Source organism: Pan paniscus, chromosome 10, assembly GCF_029289425.2.
Source record: "Pan paniscus chromosome 10, NHGRI_mPanPan1-v2.0_pri, whole genome shotgun sequence".
In the NCBI taxonomy this organism is placed as follows: domain Eukaryota; kingdom Metazoa; phylum Chordata; class Mammalia; order Primates; family Hominidae; genus Pan; species Pan paniscus.
Window position 1 is genome coordinate 134,620,982 of NC_073259.2, and position 22,775 is coordinate 134,643,756.

Sequence of the window (22,775 nt, forward strand, 5' to 3'; positions counted from 1 at the left end):
GCATTAGGAGAAATACCTAATGTAAATGACGAGTTGATGGGTGCAGCAAACCAACATGGCACATGCATACCTATGTATCAAATCTGCACATTGTGCACATGTACCCTAGAACTTAAAGTATAATAAAAAAGAAATGAAAAGAAAAAAAGCAGCTTGTTGTGTTTTCTATCAGTGGAATTGGTCAAGCCTTGGCCTTGGCCTGGTCTTGTCTGGCTTGCTGGCCGTCTCCATACCTAGAATAATGGAAAGCCACTGTAGGGTAGCTAAGTTTGGAAACCCCACTATGCGGGATAAAAACATAAGGTGCTGCCATGAAATAGCTCACAATTGGGGTAAACTCAAATGCCAGTAGGATCAATGCAAGATAAGGAAGGACAATGGGATTACTGTACACAAACAGTGAATATGTTGAACTAAAGACATCATGCTTCTTCCGGATGCATGCAGGGCTGAGCTCCAAGCAGCTGTTGTCATGGAGGAATCTGAGCATTATGTTGCTGTTTTTTTTGTTTTGTTTTGTTTTCCTGATAATTCTATCAGCATATAATCCACTTTTGACTCCGCTATGGTCAATCATTTTACATAAGCATGTCCTTTCTGATTTCATCTGTAGAACTAAATTCAGTTCCTAGTTCTGCTACTTTCAGACTTTGTGGTATTTTGCAAGTCACTTACCTTTATTTTCTACAAATGAGAAAATATAATAATACCAGCTTTTATATGTTTGGGGTTATTTCAAATACAAAAAAGTTAGAAGTTATAGAATCTTGAAATCAAACTGCCTTAAAGAACAAGAAAATTGCTCTTTTCACATAATGGTAAGTTCGGGAGACGACAAGCTACACAGCCAGTTTACTCGGGGCCCCAGTGATGTGTCATGAGAATAGACTCTGTTAGGGCTAAAACAACTGTGAAAAACAATGTTCTTTCTACTCTACACTGTAAAAAGGCAATGAGTGGGCACAGAGAGAATGGCAACTCACCAAGAGACATAAATTGAGAAGAAAGGACCGGTCAGGGAGGAGGAGAACAGTGTTCTAAACACGTCCACATTCATTAAGTAGATTGAGTTATAAATTTTCAAACTTTCGTTAAAGCGGCTGGGTGCTGTGGCTCACGCCTGTAATCCCAGCACCTTGGGAGGTGAAGGCGGGCAGATCACTTGAGGCCAGGAATTTGAGACCAGCCTGGCCAACATGGTGAAACCCCGTCTCTACTAAAAATACAAAAAAATTAGCCTGGTATAGTGCCACGTACCTGTAGTCCCAACTACTCAGGAGGCCGAGGAAGGAGAATCGCTTGAACCTGGGAGGTGGACGTTGCAGTGAGCCAACATTGTGCCACTGCACTCCAGCCTGCACAACAGAGCAAGACTCTTGTCACAAACAAACAAAACTAAACTAAAAAATCAATTGTAATTCTAGATTGTGGCAATGAGCAATCTGAGAATAAAATTAAGAAAAACATTCTATTTACAATAGCAGTAAAAAGAATGAATCACGAATAAATTTTAAAAAGAAGTACAAACTTATACTCTGAAAATTAAAAACATTGGTGAAAGCAATTTAAAAATCTAAAATAGTGAAAAAGATTCTATGCAACTGAAAGGCTTAATAACATTAACATGATAATACCTCTCAGATTAATCTAAAGGCAAGACTCAATTCCTGTCAAAATTCTAGCTGACTTCTCTTGGGTAACTGATAAGCAGACTGTAAAATTCATATGGAAATTTAAGAAACCTATAGTAGCCAAAACAATTTTGGTAAGAAAGAACGATGTTAGAAGATTCACAATCCTCAATTTCAATACTTACTACAAAGCAATTATTTAAAAAATGGGGGGAGTGAATATTGGTATAGGAATCAACTTTTGGATCAAAGAAACAGAAGTTAAAAATCCAGAAATAAATCCTCAAGTTTATGATCAATTGACTTTCAACAAGGGTCTCGAGACCATTCAGTGGAAAAAAAAAATGTAATGTTTTCAACAAATGGCCCTGGGATACTAGTCCCATTAAAAAAAAAAAAAGTAGGACTGCTCCTTCATACATGTACATAAATTAATTCAAAATAGATCAAAGACCTGCATGTAGGATCCAAAACTATAAAACGTCTAGAAGAAAATCAGATATAAATATGCTCGACTTTGGATTGGGCAATGATTTCTTAAATCCAGTACCGAAAGCTGGACTTAACACTTTGTACAGGAAAATCTTTCCCAGTTTCAAATTCAATGTGGATTTCTTGGTTCTGCATGAGATCGTCTGGCACCTAACCAGCCCCACTACCATGTCTGTGCTTGAAAGGAGGTGTTGGGGTTCTGGTGCAGCAACTCCAGAGGGGTGCCTGCAGGCTGACTGCCCTGCCCCAGCTGCTGGGAGGGAATCTCTGGTCGTAGAAGGCCAACGACCACCAACAAAGGTGATCTTGTTCTGTCTTTTCTATGTGAATAAGACAGTGTACTCAGTGCTTGACTGACTTGTATTTTCCTTGGTGACTCTGATACCAAGATGCAGTGGGCAGGAAGGCTTGGACTTCTGCTCCTGGTAATTTAGGCAGCAGGTGCCACTTGTTCAGCAGTGATGGATGCACAACTCTGAATATACTAGTAGCCACTGAATTGCACACTAAGAGTGTGAATTCTTATTGTATATGAATTACATTCCAATAAATCTACTTAAAAGATACGTTATTGAGATGATTAAATGGAGTAAATAATTAAACCGCAATAAGATAGATAAGACAATTAATTAAAATAATGTCTATGAGCCTAAGCATGGTGCTTGGCTTATTGTAAGCATTTGATAAATATTAATTCTACCACTTATTATTTTCTCATCCTCCTCATCCAGTCCCTCCCAACATTTATATTAATAACTTGAAGATATCCTTTATTTGAAATGCATGATTTGTCATTTTGTTTTGTTCTTAACTGAATACTGACATTTTCATGCAGAAGGATAACTATTTATAGATCTAGTTCTGCTTTTTCGTAAGCAGCTATGGCTAGTTCCACTAACTCCTTTGGAAAGAAGAAGGAAGCCCTCAGAGCTGGAGAGCCAAGGCAATAGAACAGGGCACCTGTGTTGGCCAGTAATAAAGTCAGCCCACTGGTACCCTGGGCAGCATCCATCCCTACACCCCCAACATGGGCACAAGAGCAGCCACTTGTAGGAACAATAAAGTTACCTTTGCAGACGTAAAACCACTCAGCACACCAAGTCAAATCTACCTTTTCTGACAAAGTGTTTATTTTGCAATATTAAAAACTAATTTTCTTTAATTATAAACCCCTGTAAGTGATCTAAATACTATTTTCTAAAATCAGATATATACATTTTCTGGGTTTACAGATGAGCATCACGAAGTCACTATATGACAGATATGCTATAATCTTTTTTCTATAATTTATAATAGCAATTTTTACTTTTTCAAATTCAAAATTTACTTTTTCAAATACTAATAAATATTAAAATAGAAAAAAGGAAATTATAGAAGACACAAATCAATACAAAGATATCCCATGCTCATGGATCAAGATACTTGATATGGTAAGATGGCAGTACTTCCTAGATGGATCTACAGACTGAAGACAATCGCTATCAAAACCCAGGTGATTTCTCTGCAGAAATTAACAAGCTAATGCTTATATGTACAGCCAGGCATCACTTAAAGAAGTAGATATGTTCTGACAATTGCTCCCTTAGGCAATTTTGTTATTGTGTGAACATGATAGAGTGTACTTACGCAAACCTGGATGGCAGAGCCTACTACACACCTAGGCTATATAGTATATCCTATAGCTCTCAGGCTACAAACCTGTACAGCATGTTACTATTGGATAGTAATAGTATTGAATACTGTAGCAATTAGAACACGATGGTAATTATTTGTGTATCTAAACTAGAAAATCTTCAGTAAAAACACGGCATAAAAGATTTTTAAAATGTCTAGGTCTAGACCACTTAGCATGAATGAATGTCTAGGCCACTTAGCATGAATGAAAGCATGAATGAAGCTTGCAGGACAGGAAGTTGCTCTGGGTGAGTGAGTGAGTGAGTGGTGGGTGAACATGAAGGCCTACGACATTCCTGCACTATGCTATACTATATACTTTTATGTGACTGGCAGCACAGTAGGTTTGTTTACACTAGAATCACCACAAACACCATGTGAGTAGCACATTGTACTATGACTTACAACGGCTACAATGTGACTAGGTGATAGGAATTTTTCAGTTCCATTGTAATGTTATGGGACCACCTTTATATACACAGTCTGATGACTCACATGTCTTTTACACAGTGCATGATTGTATACGGAAATGCAAGGAACCAGAATAGACAAAAACAATACAGAAAAAAAAATACAGACAAAAACAATACAAAAAAATTACAGAAAAAAACAAAGTTTGGAATCAAAGACTTCTTGATTCCAAAGCTTACTACAAAGCTACAGTAATCAAGACAGTATAGTACTTTCATAAGATTAGACATGTAGACTAATGGAAAAGAAATGAAGTCCACAAATAATGCCAAGTGCTTAGTGAGGAAGTGGAAACATTTCAGCACTCATTCATCGCTGGTGGAAATGTAAAGTGGTGGTGCAGTCACCTTGGAAACAGCTTGGCAATTTCTCAAAATATTTAGGATACAGGTACAATATGTCTTAGCAATTCCACTCCAAGCAATTCCACCCAAGAGAAATGAGGACACCCACACAACAACCTGTGAAATTAATGTTCATGACACCATTACTAACAATAGCCCCAAATGGAAATCACCCAAATGTCAATGATAAGTGGATAATTTGAAAGTAGTTTATCCATATAATAGAATAATATTCAGCCATTGAAAGGAATAAAGTTTTGATTCAACATGGATGAACCTTAAAAATATTATGCCAATTAAAAGAAGCTAGTCACAAAAGTTAACTTACATACATTCAATTTACATAAAATGTTCAGAACAGGTAAACATGTAGAGACAGAAAGTAGATTAGTCATTTCCTAGAGCTTTATGGGGTTGGGAGGTGGTAAGGTTTGACTGTGTCCCCACCCAAATCTCATCTTGAATTCCCACGTATTGAGGGAGGGACCTGGTGGGAGGTGATTGAATCATGGGGGCAGGTCCTTCCTATGCTGTTCTCATGGTAGTGGGTGGGTCTCAGAAGATCTGATGGTTCTAGAAGGGGGAGTTTCCCTGCACAAGCTTCCTCTTTTTGCCTGCTGCCATCCATGTAAGACTTGACTTGCTGCTCCTTGCCTTCTGCCATGATTGTGGACCCTCCCCAGCCATGTGGAACTATAAGTCCAATAAACCTCTTTCTTTTGTAAAATGCCCAGTCTCAGGTATGTCTTTATCAGCAGTGTGAAAATGCACTAATACAGAAGGTAAATTTCCTAGAGTTTGGGGTGGAGGAGTGACGGTTAATGTGTATAAAATCTCTTGGGGTTAATGAAAATGTTTGAAAATTGCTTGTGATGATGGTTGTATAGCTCTGTGAAAATACTGAGTTGTATACTTGAAATGGGTGAATTGTATAATGTGAATAACATCACAATCAAAAGATACAATGGTACCATTGCATCTAGCCAAACAATTGCAATGTTTAAAAAATTATCAAATAATAATTTAGAAGGCAGTTTACTAAACTCAAACTATTTATTCTATACATACTAATGGCTTTCTTTATGTTTTTTAGTACAAATAAGAAATTTTAAAAGATGACACAAAAGATGTGTGCTTTTGTTCCTGGGGTGGTATCTGTTCACCATCATCCAAACCTCCTAACTCATCAATGAGGAAACCATGATATTTTCCAGAAAAAGTGATAGGTAATATGCAGAGACTCTTTAAAATAGGTGATAAGGAGGTGGCATATCATTCTGTTTTACAAATTCAATTATTGGTAAAAGCTTGGATAAAGTTTATCTAAATTAAATGTTTGCAAACCGCAACTGGAAAAAAAAAATATTGTCAGTATTATTGTTAAACAAGATTGGTTTGTTTACTTTTTGATTACTTTTTTGAAAATAAAATTTTTGCATGATTACTAGAAATAATTGTAATTAGGATTTGGAAGAGCAAGGGGAACTAAATTTAAAATGCTCATCTTTTATTAATCACATACATTTTTTATAAGGAGGTTATTTTTACTGGCTCAGGCTAATCGAAAACCGTTATTTGACAAAATTGTGGAAACAATTGGCCCATGACAATTTAATGCTGTTTTTCAAAACTATCATCTGGCATAGGCTTAGATTAGCTAAACTCACATGGGTATTTTCGTAATTTCTTAATCATAGACTATTTGCAAGGTAGTTCCAACAGGCTAGCAGTTCACATGCGGCTGTAGAGTGTTATTAGCTCTGGTATAATAATCCCTAATTTCCAGTACAATGCTCTGAGTAGGAAAAAAAAAACAAAATCAAAACAAAGAGCCACAGCTGTGGGCACTATCCAGCTAGTTTCCCCAGGAATGTCTTCCCACATGAGCTCATACCTTCTGAGCTAAATCGCAGGAAGAAAAACTTCCCGCCTGAAGATTAGAAGAGCAAGACTGAGTGCTCAGTGGACTGGAGTTTTTAAATTATCCTTGATCTCTCCGTGGCATATGACTTCACAGACACAGAACGACAGAGAAAGAAAGCAACTCACACCATCTTGGCAGGAAGCCGTATCTGCATTCTGAGAAGCGCTGCATCTGGCTTTAACTCGGAGCAGCTGAATCAAGATTCAACCTATGATAACCAGACTCAAGCTCATTATCTCTCCACCATACACTGCTGTATCTGTGTTTATGGGTGGGAAGTGGAGTTTTCTAGGTGCCATAGAGAGGCGTAATTAGCAAAGTGTCGATTTTAGAAAATCCTTTTTTTTGAGACAGAGTTTTCCTCTTGTTGCCCAGGCTGGAGTGCAATGGCGTGAACTCGGCTCGCCGCCACCTCCGCCTCCCGGGTTCAGGTGATTCTCCTGCCTCAGCCTCCTGAGTAGCTGGGACTACAGGCGTGCGCCACCACACCCGGCTAATTTTATATTTTCTTTTTAGTAGAGACGGGGTTTCTTCATGTTGGTCAGGCTGGTCTCAGATTCCCGGTTTCGGGTGATGCACCTGCCTCGACCTCACGAAGTGCTGGGATTACAGGCGTGAGCCACCGCGCCCGGCCTAGAAAGTGCTTTATTGAGAGAATTAAGTACAAGGCTTTCAATAAGGAGGAGGTAACATGATATTGTTTTCAACTCCAGCTAACATAAATCCTGATTAAATACTATAAATATATAAAAGAGTTGTGGTTTTACGAAGAAAGAATTCTAGCTATTGGCCGTTGGCGTGGTGGTTCATGTTGCATTGAAGAGCCCAGGTTCCTTCTCTCTGCCTTCACCAGCTTCAGCAGGTGACTCCTGTGGTACCAGCATGAAATAGCTGCTCTATCACCACACTTTACATTTATATTCCAAGGAGGTAATAGAGGATACTACCAACAGGCTTATTCTCAGAAACCTTTGCTTTTAATTTGAATAGAGCTGCTTTCCCTAAAAATGTTCATAAATGGCTTTAACTGGGTCACATGATGCTTAGTTGCAAGAGGATCTGCAAAGTATTTTTACTCTCAGTCTGTGTGGTAAAGAAAGATGAAGAAGGAGAAGCAGAAGGATGGTGTTAGAGAAAGTGTCCATCATAAGGGTCCATCATAAGACACTTAAGATACATAAGACATAAGCAAGTGTTCATCATAAGGTACTGAGTCTTATAGTAAATAAAATATTAATGATTCTTCAGGGAAACAGAACCAATATGATAGATGGATGGATAGATAGATAGATAGGTGATATAGATATAGATGTATAGATTTAAGAGGATATTTATTATGGGAATTCACTTACGCAATTATAGAGGTTGAGAAATCCTAGACGCGTCATCTGCAAGCTGAAAAACCAGGAAATCAGTGGTAAGATTTAGTCTGAGTCTGAAGGCCTGAGAAGTAGGGCAGGGTGTTACTCTCCGTTTAAGTCCAACGGACTGAGAACTGGGCCACTGGTATAAATCCTGCAGTAGGAAGTCCCAAAAACTGATACTTCCAATGCTAAAAGAAGATCTTGTACCCAACTTGGCAGGAAATTAGGGTCACCTGGGTTGCAACCTCAAGTGGCATGTTTTCAATCCCAACACATCAAGCCATTTTGAAGGATTCCTTTGACGCTTTCATCACTGTTGTTTTATTTCTATCGAAAAAGAGATGTAACTTTGGAACATGTTAGAGATGAAGGCTGTAACTTCCACGATGGTTTTTCTCCTTACTTCTTGGTGGTCTGTGTAGCCATACCTTCGTTCATGTTATTTCTTCTGGCTAGAAATCCCTCCCTCCCAACTTCCACTGTTGAGGATCTTCAAACAGAAGTGCAGACCTGGCTCTGGAATAAAGAGGAGACACAGGTTAGAAGGAAATGATCCAAATGCTCAGATATTGCCAAGGAAGAAGATGTCATTTTATATTCATTTTGGTCAGAACACTAAATATAAAATATAAAGGCTCATATACATATTTTTGCCTCAATTAATCTCACTTCTTTTTCTATTTAACATGAGGATGGCATCCCTAAGAAAGACCAATGTGTCCTTATCTGGCGATTTCAGTCCATCTGCAGAGATCAGGTTTCACACACAGTAAGTCATGTTTACTCTTGAAAGGACACAAAGACCTCGGTAAACTCTGTTCTTCTCTGCCTCAACAAAAATGGCACATTCCCTTTACTTCCTTTGTTTCTGGAAGTAGAACTTCTCCCAAAGGAGGCTTTAAAAGATGAGCAAATGCTCTCAGATCCAAGGACATGTTAAATCTGCACTGGTATCCTGCCTGTATTCCAGTCCCATTTTTTTCACCTCTGGTCCAGAAGGAAGCCTGTGTCTATCATAATTGAAAACACAAAGAGAAATTACAGCCAGTAAAGACTGTTGCTAAAGGTTTCCCTGCAGCTCCTCCCTGTCCACACTGGCCCACTCCTGAGATCTTTCTGCAGCTCATTTTGGTTTTACACGCACTTGCATGCACGTTTTCCAATATTCCCTCATTCTGTACTCGCCCTGGTTGCATTTCATTCTGTAAACGGACAAGACACATGCTCCCAGCCCTTTACTGACAATACTGTGGAGCTTGTTACTGCTTCTTTGTTATTGCTCCAGTTACAGAAACAGTGATGTCCAAGCATTATTAGACCCAACCCTCCCACCAAGCCTGTGAAGTAAGTTTTAATGTCATCCCATTTTACAGAAGAAGAAACTGAGACACAGAGATTGAGTCATTAAGCCATTAAAGTTGAAATGTAAGCCAAGGCAGTCTAACTCCAGAGTTTGCATTCTTAACCATTATACCAGGTATAATTTTTGTTTTCAGAAGCAGCTGCTTATGATGGGAGCAGTATTTGTGGCTAATTTGATGGCATAAAGCAATATCTAGAAGTCGTTACCTGGTCGAGGCTTTCCTGCTAGGGACTGGTTCTTGACTGGCATTGAGCTCATTAAGGATTTAACACTATGCTGAGTATATTAAAGGTGCAGAATAAATGTATGTAGATGTCCATGAAGTAGGAAATTACTGAGACACAGGAACAGTATTCAAAATATACTGAGTGCCCCCACAGTAGGACAAATATGCATCGTACACAGTAACTGTGTTAGATAGAATGCCAGGTAGGCACATCAGTTTGTGTTTTAAAATAACACTCTGGGCAAATATCAATCAGAGTGAGACTTTAATAATGTTTCACAAGACTCCCAATGTTTCAATGTCCTTTCCCTTTAGATAACACTCGCTTCCAGGCACTTGAGTTCAATTCCTTTTTTTTGGATACAGAGTCTTTCTCTGTCACCCAGGCTGGAGTGCAGTGGCATGATCTTGCCTCACTGCAACCTCCACCTCCCAGGATCCTCATGCCTCAGTCTCCCGAATAGCTGGGATTACAGGCTGGTGCCACCTACATTTTTTATAGAGATGGGATTTTCCCATGTTGGCCAGGCTGGTCTTGAACTTCTGACCTCAGTTGATCCTGCGGTGGCTCACACCTGTAATCCCAGCACTTTGAGAGGCCAATGTGGGTGGATCACCTGAGGTCAGGAGTTTGAGACCAGCCTGACCAACATGATGAAACCCCCTCTCTACTTAAAATACAAAAATAGCAGAGTGTTGTGGTGCATCCCTGTAATCCCAGGTACTCAGGAGGTTGAGGCAGGAGAATCACCTGAGCCCAGGAGACAGAGGTTGCAGTGAGCAGAGATCACATCACCGTACTCCAGCCTGGGGGACAGAGTGAGACTCTGTCTCAAAAAAAAAAAAAAAAAAAAGAAAGAAAGAAAGAAAGAAACTGGGCAGCAGCTTCTGCTTTTGGTTTATTGGTATCAAAGGAAAAGAAAATTCACAACACTTCCACATTCTTCAAACATTCTATGCTATAAATTACTGTAGGAATCAGCATATAGGCACATTGTGCATTGGGTTTGGTCCTGAATGAGCCCAGATTATAGCCTAGCACAATAAGTTTTAAAATCTTAGGGTGATAAACTCCAATACCGGAGTGAAAAGCAAGTGATGAAGTGTGAGGTATGGGAAACCACAGGAACCGTGCTGAAACCAGAAGCCCCTGCAGGGTAGAAAGGTGCACTCTCAGCTGTGCTGATTGTTGCCCAATAGGAACTCAGGCCGAGGGTGAGCAAATCTTCTAATGAAAGCAGAGGAGGCTAAAATATTAATGTTTACCTGAGACCCCACTATTACAAACTGTTGGTAATTAATTAAAATTAAATTTAAACACAGAGCATTTTAAGAGAAAAATATAGGGTGGATTTTATCTGAAAATTGCCCGTTTGCAATCTCTGAACTACATTTGGTAATTCATTAAAAAGCCATCATGTCTTTGAGAATATATGACATCATCAGATTGAAGTCTCCTCTTTCATTGGTATAATGTTTCCAACATACTTTACACTTAACTTTTAAAAATGCTTATATGGCTAGACTTAGGATTATATAGGGAAATGCAATCTACATTAGAAACCCAAAGTGATATACAGATGCTCCTCGATTTATGATGGGATTACATCCTAATAAACCCATCCTAAATTGAAAAAAAAGGAAAGAAAATTAAGTAACCCCAGTGTGAGAAATCAGAGCTACCAGGTGTACTATGTATAATAATTATGCATGCATTTAAATCTGTTCTGCTCATTGAGCTGATGAAATTGTAAAATGCTATTTTACATTCATAGCTACAAGCACATTAGGTATGAAGGGCTTTCTGGAAATCGTTATATAAAATTACTTGTTTTTCATATTAATTTCAATATTAAAATGACTGAGATTTTTTTAAAAGAGTTTGCATTCAAATGAAGCTGGTTTAAAGAATAAGATTGGGAAAATAAGCATGTTTCCCTTAGACCCGTGTTACTGGAATCCAGATCTGAATTTAATGAATCTAATTAAACATATACGTTTCCATCGAGTGTCAACTCACAGCCATTTTTATTACATTATGTGGAATTTGGGATGACTGAATAATCTTTACTATCACAAACAAGCTTGCAAGTCATGATTTTGGATTTTTCTTTGCTTTTCCATAATAGAAATTATCTTGCTGTCTGTTATAATCCCTAAATTCTTAGAGTTGGCTTATGAGTGGAAGTAACAGGCATAGGCATATTTCAGAAAATGAATATCTTTTGGCTGTAAAGTACTGGGAGATAAAGTGCCTGGACCTTACATTTTCAGCTTACTTTTTGCTATTACAAAATTTCATTTTTTTCTGGTTGAATAAAAATTGAGATTTTTTTTTTAAATAGACATCTTCATTTTCAGCTCTCTCTTCTTTTCTTTTTCTCTTGTTTTTTTAAGTAATTGTTGCAACAGTACTAAAATTTGAACACAAATGTCATCAACACCTGTGAGGGGGCCTTTCCCATGACTAATAATGGCCTCATCAGGGCACTGATAGAAGCCCCAGGAGAGTGTGGGGCCTACAGTGATCTTTATTTCTGGCTGCAACTCCCTGCATCCATGCAAAGGCTGAGGGGCCCAGATTCTGAGTTGGGGGCAGCAGAAATGGAAGCCACAGAAGAGGAGCAGTGTCCCCTCTGGAGCTGGCTTTGCAAGAAAGACTTGTCTTGTTATTCTGAGAAAGTGAGGAGGCTATGACTGTTCCCATATTGATAATCATGACAACTGTTGCTCTTGTTCATGTCTCTCTTTGCTACTATGCTAAGGGGTCCTGGAGGAGAGGCTCTGTGAGTACTCAGTACATGCTCAACAAACACAATTTTAGTCAATGAATGCTCCACTAAAACTCCAGGTTCCTGTGGAAGCTGAGATCCTCACACACAGGAGTGAGTAGCTGAGCAGGGACCGGAGCCCACCATCTTGCGTTCCACATCCCGTAGTGTAACTTACTGTCTGACGGGTTGTTGTCCATAGCTTAGACAGAGCCAATTTACCAAGACAGATGAATTGCAACAGAGAAAGAGTTTAATTCATGCATAGCCAGCTGTATGGGAATACTGGAGTTTTATTATGACCAAATCAGTCTCCCAGAAAATCCGGGGGTCAGAGTTTTTAAGGATATTTTGGTGGGTAGGGGGTTGGAAAGTGGCGAGTACTGGTTGGTTGGGCTGAGATGAAATCTTAAGGAATTGAAGCTGTACTCCTGTGCTGAGTCAGTTTCGGGGTGAGGGCCAGAAGACCAGACCAACCAGTTTATAGATCTGGGTCTTACCAGCGGATCCATCAAGAACAAGGCCTGAAAAATATCTCAAGCACTCATCTTAGGTTTTACAATAGTGATGTGATCCCCAGGAGCAATTTGGAAAGGGTCAGAATCTTGTAGCCTCTAGCTGCATAACCCCTAAATCATAATTTTGAATCCTGTGGCTAATTTGTTAGTCCTGCAAAGGCAGCCTAGTGCCCAGGCAGGAAGGGAGTTTGTTATGGGAAAGGGCTGCTGTGGTCTGTGTTTTAAAGTTAAGCTATAAACTAAATTTCTCCTAAATTTAATTTGGCATCTGCCCAGGAATGAACAATGACAGCTTGGAAGTTAGATGCAAGATGGAGTGAGCTAGGTCAGATCTCTTTCACCATCATAATTTTCTGTTATGATTTTTTCAAAGGTGGATTCAGTAGTGGCCAAGGCTGACAGCACGGTCCTCACCTTGTGAAGCCCTTGTCTGGGCCAGGAAAGAGGAGTTCACACAAGGTCAAAATATTGTGATCGGTGCCCAAGCCCCAGATGCCCTTGCCCTCACAGGAGCACATTCAGTGCTTAGACAAAGAGCAAGAGGCCCTTCCCTTCTCTGCCTACTCCTGCCTTGGTCTCTTTCATATGCAGATTAAAGGAGCCAGGGCGCACTGGGTAGCTGTGGGCAGCTGAATATGCAACGGGAGTTCAATGTCCTTGTCAGCGGATCCCTTTGGAAAAATTCTGAGTGAACATTAAGTCATCTATTTTAATACAACTTGAAAAAGTAAAACACTCAGTAGGGAGGCGATAGAGAAATGACCTGGCCTAGAAAATACAAGCTGGTAGAATTATTTCCTCCGTCTCTTTATCTCCCACTTTTTATATGATACTGGTCGTTTATTTTGGAGAGGAGAATACATTAAGGCCTTTCACCAATATTGTTCATCAGAAATATCCTCCTCTTTCCTAAAAATGGAAAGAAATGAACGTGTTTGGGGGATCTAGCAAATGCGTTCTCAGAGCAAACAAAGATAGGAAGGAAAGTGTCTTTTAGCCTGCTAACACATTACAATGAGCAGCGAGAATGATCGGAGTCACTTTCATGGTGGGATGTGGCTGTCTTCTTTATCGCAACCTGTTTTATCAGCAGGGTCTTTATGACCTGTATCTTGTGCCCAGCTCCTATCTCATCCTGTGACTAAGCATACCTAACCTCCTGGGAATGCAGCCCATAGGTCTCAGCTTTATTTTATCCAGTCCCTGTTCAAGATAGAGTCGCTGTGGTTCAAACGCCTCTGACAAAATCATCTCATGCTAAAAGACATTCCCACCAGTGCCATGACAGCTTACAGATGACTTGGCAACATCAGGAAGTCACCTTCTATGATCTAGGAAGGGGATGAAACCTCCCTCAGTTCCAGAAATTGCCCAGTCTTTTCCCAGAAAACTCATGAGTAATCCACCTCTTGTTTAGCATATAATCCAGAAGCAACTCTAAGTACACTCAGTCTAGCAGCCCATGCCGCTGCTCTGCCTATGGAGTAGCCATTCTTCTATTTCTTTGCTTTTTTTTTTTTCAAGACGGAGTCTCGCTCTGTCGCCCAGGCTGGAGGGCAGTGGTGCGATCTCAGCTCACTGCAAGCTCCGCCTCCCAAGACCCTTGTCTAATTCCTGTTTTGTTTTCACCTGCTTTATTATAATCATTCTTCCTCTCAATGTCTATATATCTCTGGCATCCACTCATAATGGTCCTTTTACTCTTTTCTTTCCTCTATGTTATAATTGTTATACTCATTCTAATGTTACCCTTAGGTTATTCCAAACAGTAGCCCCTGCCCCTCCCCTTACTGACGGCTGGACGTGTCATCATCACCAGACTCCCATGACAAAAATTTCTGAGCCATTTTGGTCTCATTGCATGAGACCTTTGAGAATTATAGCCAACGGCCTTTCAACTTTCACCTACCTGGAAAATAATATCCCTAAACAAATCAACCTCTGACCCTTCTTGCATTCATCTCTTCAAGAAAAAGAATGAATTATCACAATCTATTGTTCAGACCTATGTAATTCTACATTTGAATTCAACAACCTCCATTGTGCAATGGGCCAGTTACTCCATTCCCAGAAACATACTAATAGAGATTTCAAATATTTCAGCTGATGTTAGCCCTTGGTCGGACCTGACGGCATTAGCAACTCCTCCTCCTGGATCTCCAAGGGGCTTATTAGACACTGCTTCTTTAGAGCCCTGGACAACTGGTCCTGTTTGCCTCAAATTAACCCCTTATGCATGGTAGAAATTGTATCCCAAGACTTGATTCCAAAATCACCAAAGCCGCATATTCTGACTCAGACATTAGTTCCACAACAAGCCTACCCTTAATTAGCTATTTAGGCACTCTATCTAGGGGAATTGTTGACTTATCATTTTTGCAAACAATCTGAACAATATTTCCAATGGTGAGAATCATATAAACGAAAAATACTTTGGGCTCAGTGGTTCATGCCTGTAATCCCAGCACTTCAGGAGGCTGAGGCAGGCAGATCACTTGAGGCCAGGAGTTTGAGACCAGCCTGGCTGACATGGTGAAACCCCATCTCTATTAAAAAATACAAAAATTAGGCCGGGTGTGGTGGCTCATGCCTGTAATCCCAGCACTTTGGGAGGCCGAGACAGGCAGATCATGAAGTCAAGAGACAGAGACCATCCTGGCCAAAATGGTGAAATCCATCTCTACTAAAAATACAAAAAAATTAGCTGGGCATGGTGGTGCGTGCCTGTAGTCCCAGCTACTCAGGAGGCTGAGGCAGGAGAATCACTTGAACCCAGGAGGCAGAGGTTGCAGTGAGCCAAGATTGCACCACTGCCCTCCAGCCTGGTGACAGAGTGAGACTCCATCTCAAAAAATAAAATAAAATAAAATCAGTCGGGCATCGTGGCATGGGCCTGTAATTCCAGCTCCTTGGGAGGCAGAGGCAGGAGAATCACTTGAACCTGGGAGGCAGAGGCTGCAGTGAGCCGAGTTAGTGCCACTGCACTCCAGCCTGGGTGACAGAATGAGACTCCGTCTCAAAAAAAGAAAAAAAAATATTAAAAAAGTAAAATAAATAAATAAATAACACTGTAAGAAGACTATAATTAAGCCTGGCAGAAGTTATTGATATCACCTGCAGCTCACAGGAGAGCCAGTCGCCATCTGAGAAGGCTGCAGAGGTTTTCATCACTTTTTATGATGTATCAGCTCACTTCAAAACAGTGAAAGAAAATAAAAGGCTTTTGAGGAGTGATTTCCAGAAGTGATGAAGAAAAGCATTTAATATGAATATTTATCTGGAGAAAACAATCAAACGCAAGCTTTTTAAAAGTAGAAAGATGCATAGCTTCTTTTCTGATGTTTTCTGCTCTTCTCTCCTCTCCGCTTGATGAAAGTGAATTATTTAATGCCATCTATAACTTCCCAATTCAATTTAATGAGATTTACCAGCTCCCCACATTTGACAATTTATTTTCTATTAGGCTTTCAACTAAAATCCAGAAATAAAAGGTATGTTCTTTCAAAGCAATGTGATTTTCTTTTTGTATCTAATATATTCAAATGGCGTAAATTCAGACATATTGTATCGGAATTCACTGAAAACTGTATTAAAAGTTCCCGTTTGTTTTCAACGTCCCTGTAAATCATTCTCTTCCAGGCTATACTGACCTTCATGAAAAAAAGGAGTAATGTTTGTCTATGTAGATAAACTTATTTGCAAAAGCCCACAAAATTAGGGTCATAACAACTAAGGCAAATCTTGAAAATATAAGAGAATGCATAAGAGAATTAACAAAATAAAAAACGCAAAAAGTACATAAAGGAATCTTAAAAAATGGAAAGTTGTTGATCCCAGGTTTGGGATGAATAGTGCAGTTCTGGTTACTTACTTTGTCACTGTGTTCCATGTGAGTTCTGTTTCCAGAGCCCACCCTCCAGCACTGGCACCTCCTGCGGCCCACACAGGTGGGAGCTGGGGGCAGAGGACTTGGGAAGAAAGGAAGGCTGTGGCCAACTTTGCCATTAACCCACAGGCCTCTCAGTCATTTTGATGAAGTAGAAATCCTATAGGCCTGGGTTCTCTAGACTGAAAGACGTGGTGAAGTTTCCTTTCTCTCAACTTGGATGAAATGGAATTTGCATTCTGTACAGGTAACATGCTTTTGGGTCAAAGATTGGTTGAAAATGCACAACAGAGCTCCCATCTGTCCCTGATGGCTTGTGCAGAATCAGGTTACAAGCAGGTGTGGGACAGGTTTGGTTCAAACTTGGCCTTGGCAAGCACTATTTAGTGTCTTTGTTCAATGTGCTTCACCCCTCGGACCCCCAGTTTTCTCATTTATAAACAAAAACTTGTTGGTACAGCAATTCCTCTACCCAATGCAATTCCTCTACCCAATGCCACTGTACAGGTGAACCATCATTGTGCCTTTACAGTGGTTAGCTGGCATATACTAATACCACTTATCATTACCATTATTGAATAATAACCAGGTTTTATGAAGCCAAACAGAGTTTGTGAGTTATATTTGCAAACATTAGGTTATTTTGTCAATATATCCCCTGCACATTCGGCTAGCCGATAAGAACACCTGGGTCAGGAGAAAAGTAACTGTCTCAAAGCTGCATGGCCAGTAGCGAGAGGAGGAGCACTCATACCTATGGACAATCTTTCCATTCCTAAGCCTGTGGTCTTCCCTTTCTGTCCTGTTATCTCCTCAACAGTCAAAGATTCAGGGTGCCCAGCCCATGACACTCACACATATAACATTGCAGAAAAAGGTGCATGCGATAAAGTGTCTCAATCTCAGAGTTCCTTCCGGGAATTGCAAAACGGTTTGTGTAGCCAGGGTGCAGATGGTGTGTGACTGTTTAATTTGGCTCTTGAGCACTTTTAAAAAAAATTTTCTATTATGGAAAATTGCAAACATACACAAAAGGAAAAAGAAGAGTGTAATGAATCCCTGTGTACCCGTCATTCATTTTTAGCAATGCCAACTGGCTTACCCCTAGAGAGCATTTAAAGGGTCTCATAATTGGCACTTATTTGACTTGGAATCAGAGCAAGCAAAATTTGTCATTATTGGTTTAATCCAACCTGCCTTATGTATTTGATTACCAGCCTGGATAGTGAAGATGTGTGTGTTTGGGACCTTTTTCAAATGTTGATGCAAAATAGAGATGAAAAAAAGTAGTTTCTGACTTCAACTCACATTCACATGAGATAAAAAATAAAAAAAGACAAACCATCTATAAACCAAGTACTGACAAATGGGGCACATTAATTTGTCAGGGAGTGGAATATGTTCTTTTGGCAACTGATAAATTGCAGGTAACTTGGGGCTTCTCAATCTGGAGTAACCGCAGAGGACAGAAATAAGAGCTTCATGTCCTCACTCAAATCTCCTTCACCACCCCAAATAACTACCACTCTTGCCAAAAACCAAATTCAAAACACAGGCACTTGAAGTTTTACGTGGGGAATATTTTGCCCTGGCAAACCTTGAACTGCAAATTATTATTGCTGAGGAGGAAAAGAGGTGCCAAAAGTGGCAGGGAAGGAAATACACTTTAACAACCCTGTCTCTGTGAATTCGGCAAATATGTGTTAACAAGACAAATATTCACCAAGGAAAGAATCAAGTCCGACATTCATTCAATTTTTATTTGTTGCTACACAATTCTGGTTGGTGTTTGTTGATAGCTTTAAACATGTCAAAATTAGGTCTTTAGACATTATATTTCACAACTTAAATTAGGCAGATAAAGTAAAATATTCAATGTAAAAGATACCTATAAGTATATCTTGATTCTCTCTGTTTTCTAATACAGAAATCCAAGTAGTTGGGGTCATCAAGGATTTGTTTTGAAATAATGTAAAATAATGCTTTAAGTTTACTGTGAAAGAAATAGACATATTTATGTAGCCACCAACAACATGAATAGCTATAACTGGGTATTACTTCCCATAGAACATTTGAAGGAAAGGGCTTGTATCAATATTGATAGCAGAAAGTAGTTTGTCTCACACGAGTGCATCCACAGATGCTCTGGTCCATCTCCTCCGGACTCCCTGAGACCTGTTCTGTTCATATTGTTACTTTCTCTCCAGTTTCTCCTTTCCTAATGGCTCTTTCTCATTAAGATTTTAATAAACTGAAAGCCAATTCCACATGAAGGAGAATCAAACTCTCTGGCTCTCTATTAGCCATCCCCTCTCCCTCTTCCCCTTCTCAGCCTAACTTCTTAGGCCCCTTTTTCCCTGATCATCCCAAATGCACTCCTCAAACCACTGCAGTCTCTTTTGGTTCCAATCACCCCACTGAAACTGTTCTTTAAGATTAGTAAAATTGGGCCAGGTACAGTGGCTCACACCTGAAATCCCAGCACTTTGGGAGGCCAAGGCAGGTGTACCACATGAGGTCAGGAGTTCGAGACCAGCCTGGCCAACATGGTGAAACCCCATCTCTACTAAAAACACACAAATTAGCTGGGCATAGTGGTGTGTGCCTGTAGTCCCAGCTACTAGGGAGACTGAGGCAGGAGGATCACTTAAACCCAGGAGATGGAGGATGCAGTGAGCTGAGATCATACCACTGCACTCCAGCCTGTGCGACAGAGTGAGAAAAGAAAACAAAAATCAGTGAAATCTCCATCTTGTTGAGTCCAGGACATTTTCAGTTTTCATTTTAATTGAACCCATGAAAGAATTTGACATTGTTAGTAATGCCATCCTTCTTTAAACACTGTCCTATTTTTGTTTCACACATTTATAGAATTTCTTCCCATGCATCTTTCCTGCTCCATCCTAATCTGTTTGATGGATCCTCATTCTCCACATACCCTTTAATGCCTGACTCCTTGGCACACAGTCTCTGGATTTATTTTCTTCTCTTCAAGATGAATAGCTTGCACACATTAGTGTCTAGAAGCACCACCTGGAAACGTATTCAAATGCATGTTCTTTGGACTTACCCAAGAAACAGGGCATCGGTTTTGACTAAGCCCTAGAAAAAACATTTTTAAATACACATGTCAAGAAATTCTTTCTACCTGCTGGGCTGATTGAGTCCAGGGCTTCCATTGCTGTCTAATTTTGACAGCTTTCATTTGTGTGCCTCCACCCAAAACCTCTTTTCTTGGCTTCAGATCCACACATCCACCACCCGGGCAAATATTCACACTTGGACGTCATCAGAGAACTCAAAGGCAAATAACTCAGAACATCGATCATCATCTTTCTCCAAAGTTGGTTCTCCAACAGCAGTCTCTATGGGAAACCAATGGAAACTTTTTATCTACTGGGCACTGAGAATAATGTGGGAACTATCCTTTATTTTTCTCTCTCCCTCTTTTCCTTCCTTGCCAAATGTCTAGTACAATTAATTCCATCTCCCAGATATCTCTTGACCCCATTAATTTATCTCCATGCCCAGCACCCTAACAAAAATCCAGGTGACCATCATCTCTTACCTGAATTATTAAGATAGTCAAAAGTCTCTGCCCCTCTACTCCTGTTCGCTCTCATGTATTCTCTACACAACAACCAGAATGATTTTTCTAAAGCAAGATTTTTATCATTTCATCACCCTGATAAGTACTTTGTAATGATTTCCATTGCTTGTAGGGTAAAATCCAAACTTCTTAGTGTGACTTTTCATGATCTCTCTCCTGTCTACATCCTCAGATTCATCTTAAGCCAGTTTCTCTGAATTCTGAGACTTTGCACAGGTGACTCCCACTGACGGTAACATTCTCCCCTTCCTCCTCAGACTCTGGTCTCAGCTTAAAACCCTCTATTTTGGGGCCACCTCTCCTAAGCCTTGTATGCTTCAGGTCCCTTGTTGTGTACCTCTAGATCCTCCTCACATAACACTGGGCATATTTTATTTAGTATTTGTACGATCTGCTTTTGCCACTCCAGAATAAGCTCTGTGAAGATACAGATGGCATCTACCTTCTTCTGTATCTCCAGCACCTGGGATGATGCCTGTATATTTCATGTTTCCAAGATACCCATGTGAGTGAATGATTCATAAATTATCCCAAGATACCCGGTCTTTCCTTTTCCCTACAGTTGCCTCTGGCCAATCCAGTAACAATATCTGATATTAACCTTTCTGTTAAATTATTTTTAACATAGACCCTAAAATATGCCATTGAGCATCCCAGATTTAACTGATTGAATGTACTTGTTCATGTACTCCTTTCTCTGTGCCTGATAACCATGTATCTTTCTTTTGCACTTAGCATAGATTCTCATAACCTAAGGAAAAAATGCTTCTGCAACCAGGTAATCAAATATAAGTTTACATAGGAAAGCATGTGTCTCTAAGAAAAAATTATGTCTATGGGATAGATCATATAATTTATATGGTCATCTTATAATCAGACCCCTATAGGAAAAAGTCAGGAAGGCTGTGACTGAGGAGAGAATTGTGAGAGAAAGGCAGCTTTTGCGTCTTCACTAAATTTTATTATGATGTAAAGAAATATAAAAATATACTTATGGCTAGTACATAATATTCATAAATGTACTTACTGTCATATTAAAGGAAATAAGTGATACAAAATTATATGCACTAAGGATAAAAGTATAGCTATTTACATAAATGTAGAAAAAGCTTTTGGCAAAACATGCTGTTATCCGCAACAAAAAAAACCCCACAAAACCTGGAATAGAGAGGAATTATATTAATCTGATAAACGGATTGAAGGATGTGGACTTCCTGATTGGAAGATTCTACAACAGGCACAGCACAATTGAGAACAATAGAGCACAGTGATTTCAGAACACTGGAGACAGTCAGAGATCTGTGAACTTCCAAAGACTAAGAACATGCTAAGTTCTGATGAGCCCATCCACCCTTCCCCACCAGGACAATTCAGTGCCCTGATGCCTTTCCCCAGATTTCTCTTTGCCTCAGCATATTCCTGTCGTGCCCAAAGCTCCTCTGGTCCTCAAATACCCCTACCCATAGGATCTCAGATGTTACACACGATGTGTGATCAAAGGGAAAAAGATTGGCTTCTGTAAAAAGAGGCAGATACATCAACCCCACTCCTACCCCCATCCCCACTCCTGCTAAGAAATTCTTCTTTGCCAAGCTTCCTAAACAAGTTTCACATAAGCTAAGAAAAAAGAAAAAAAAAGCCCTTCAAGTCATTACCGTGTCTGTCCCATTTTTTTCTTCTCACCTGCCAGTGATCAGGGCATAGAAAAGTTGAATTTTAAAATTCCGAGTCTTTATTTCTATTACCAAACAACAACAACAAGAATTACATCATCTTCGGTCTTCTCAATAGCAACATCAGAACGTCAAAAACAATGGAGCAATGTCTTCTAAGTTGTTAAGGAAATTGATTTTATGTTAAAGTTTAATATGGAGCAGATAAGAATAGGATAGAATAGGTATTTTCCACATATGTAAGGTCTCGAAAATTACTTACCATGCACCCCCTTTCAGGAGGTTGTTGGATAAAGTGCTCTACCAAAATGAGGACGTAAACGCAGCAGGAGACATTCATGGAAATTGTTAAAAAAGTGGAGCTTACACAGGAGAAGGGCAAAGGGAGTCCCCATAGGATGATGAAAAAGGTCCCCAAAATGGCAAGTGTGTCCAACAGGCATGTGTCAGAAGACTGCAAAACTGGATCTTTCAGGAAGGCCACGTGAATGAAATAACTAATTTTACTAAACAGAAAAAAAAGAGAGTTTGACAAATGGCAGAGAGTTTGGAGTTAATAATCAATGTATAGAAAACCATGCACACATACCTGCACACAAAAGAGATAATTATTAACTCAAGACAAAACAGTAAGTATTCAGGAAAATGAAGTGTGTACAGGAAACTACACAAGGCTCGGCTTGAATAAGATTTGCATAGTGCTACACAATGAGCTTGAATACGCAGACAGAGAGCTGGAACTTTTCTGGCAGTAGAACTCCCTCACAAAGCTCAGGCTCTGCAACAACCAGCACTGGAAAGCCCAATCGCAGCCTCCACAGCCATTTG

The 22,775-nt window shown here is 39.8% G+C and overlaps 1 long non-coding RNA gene across 1 annotated transcript in view; it reads right to left on the bottom strand.

Moving 5' to 3' along the window:
• Positions 1 to 785: 785 nt before the first annotated feature.
• The window catches only part of LOC117975240 (uncharacterized), a 184,028-nt gene continuing 162,038 nt past the window's right edge, over positions 786 to 22,775 (bottom strand). Inside the window, exons 2-3 of the long non-coding RNA XR_004665496.2 lie at positions 7,889 to 8,416; positions 786 to 1,355 (exon numbers count right to left, since the gene is read on the bottom strand). This is a non-coding gene — a long non-coding RNA (uncharacterized LOC117975240). The remainder of the gene's footprint in view (positions 1,356 to 7,888; positions 8,417 to 22,775) is intronic.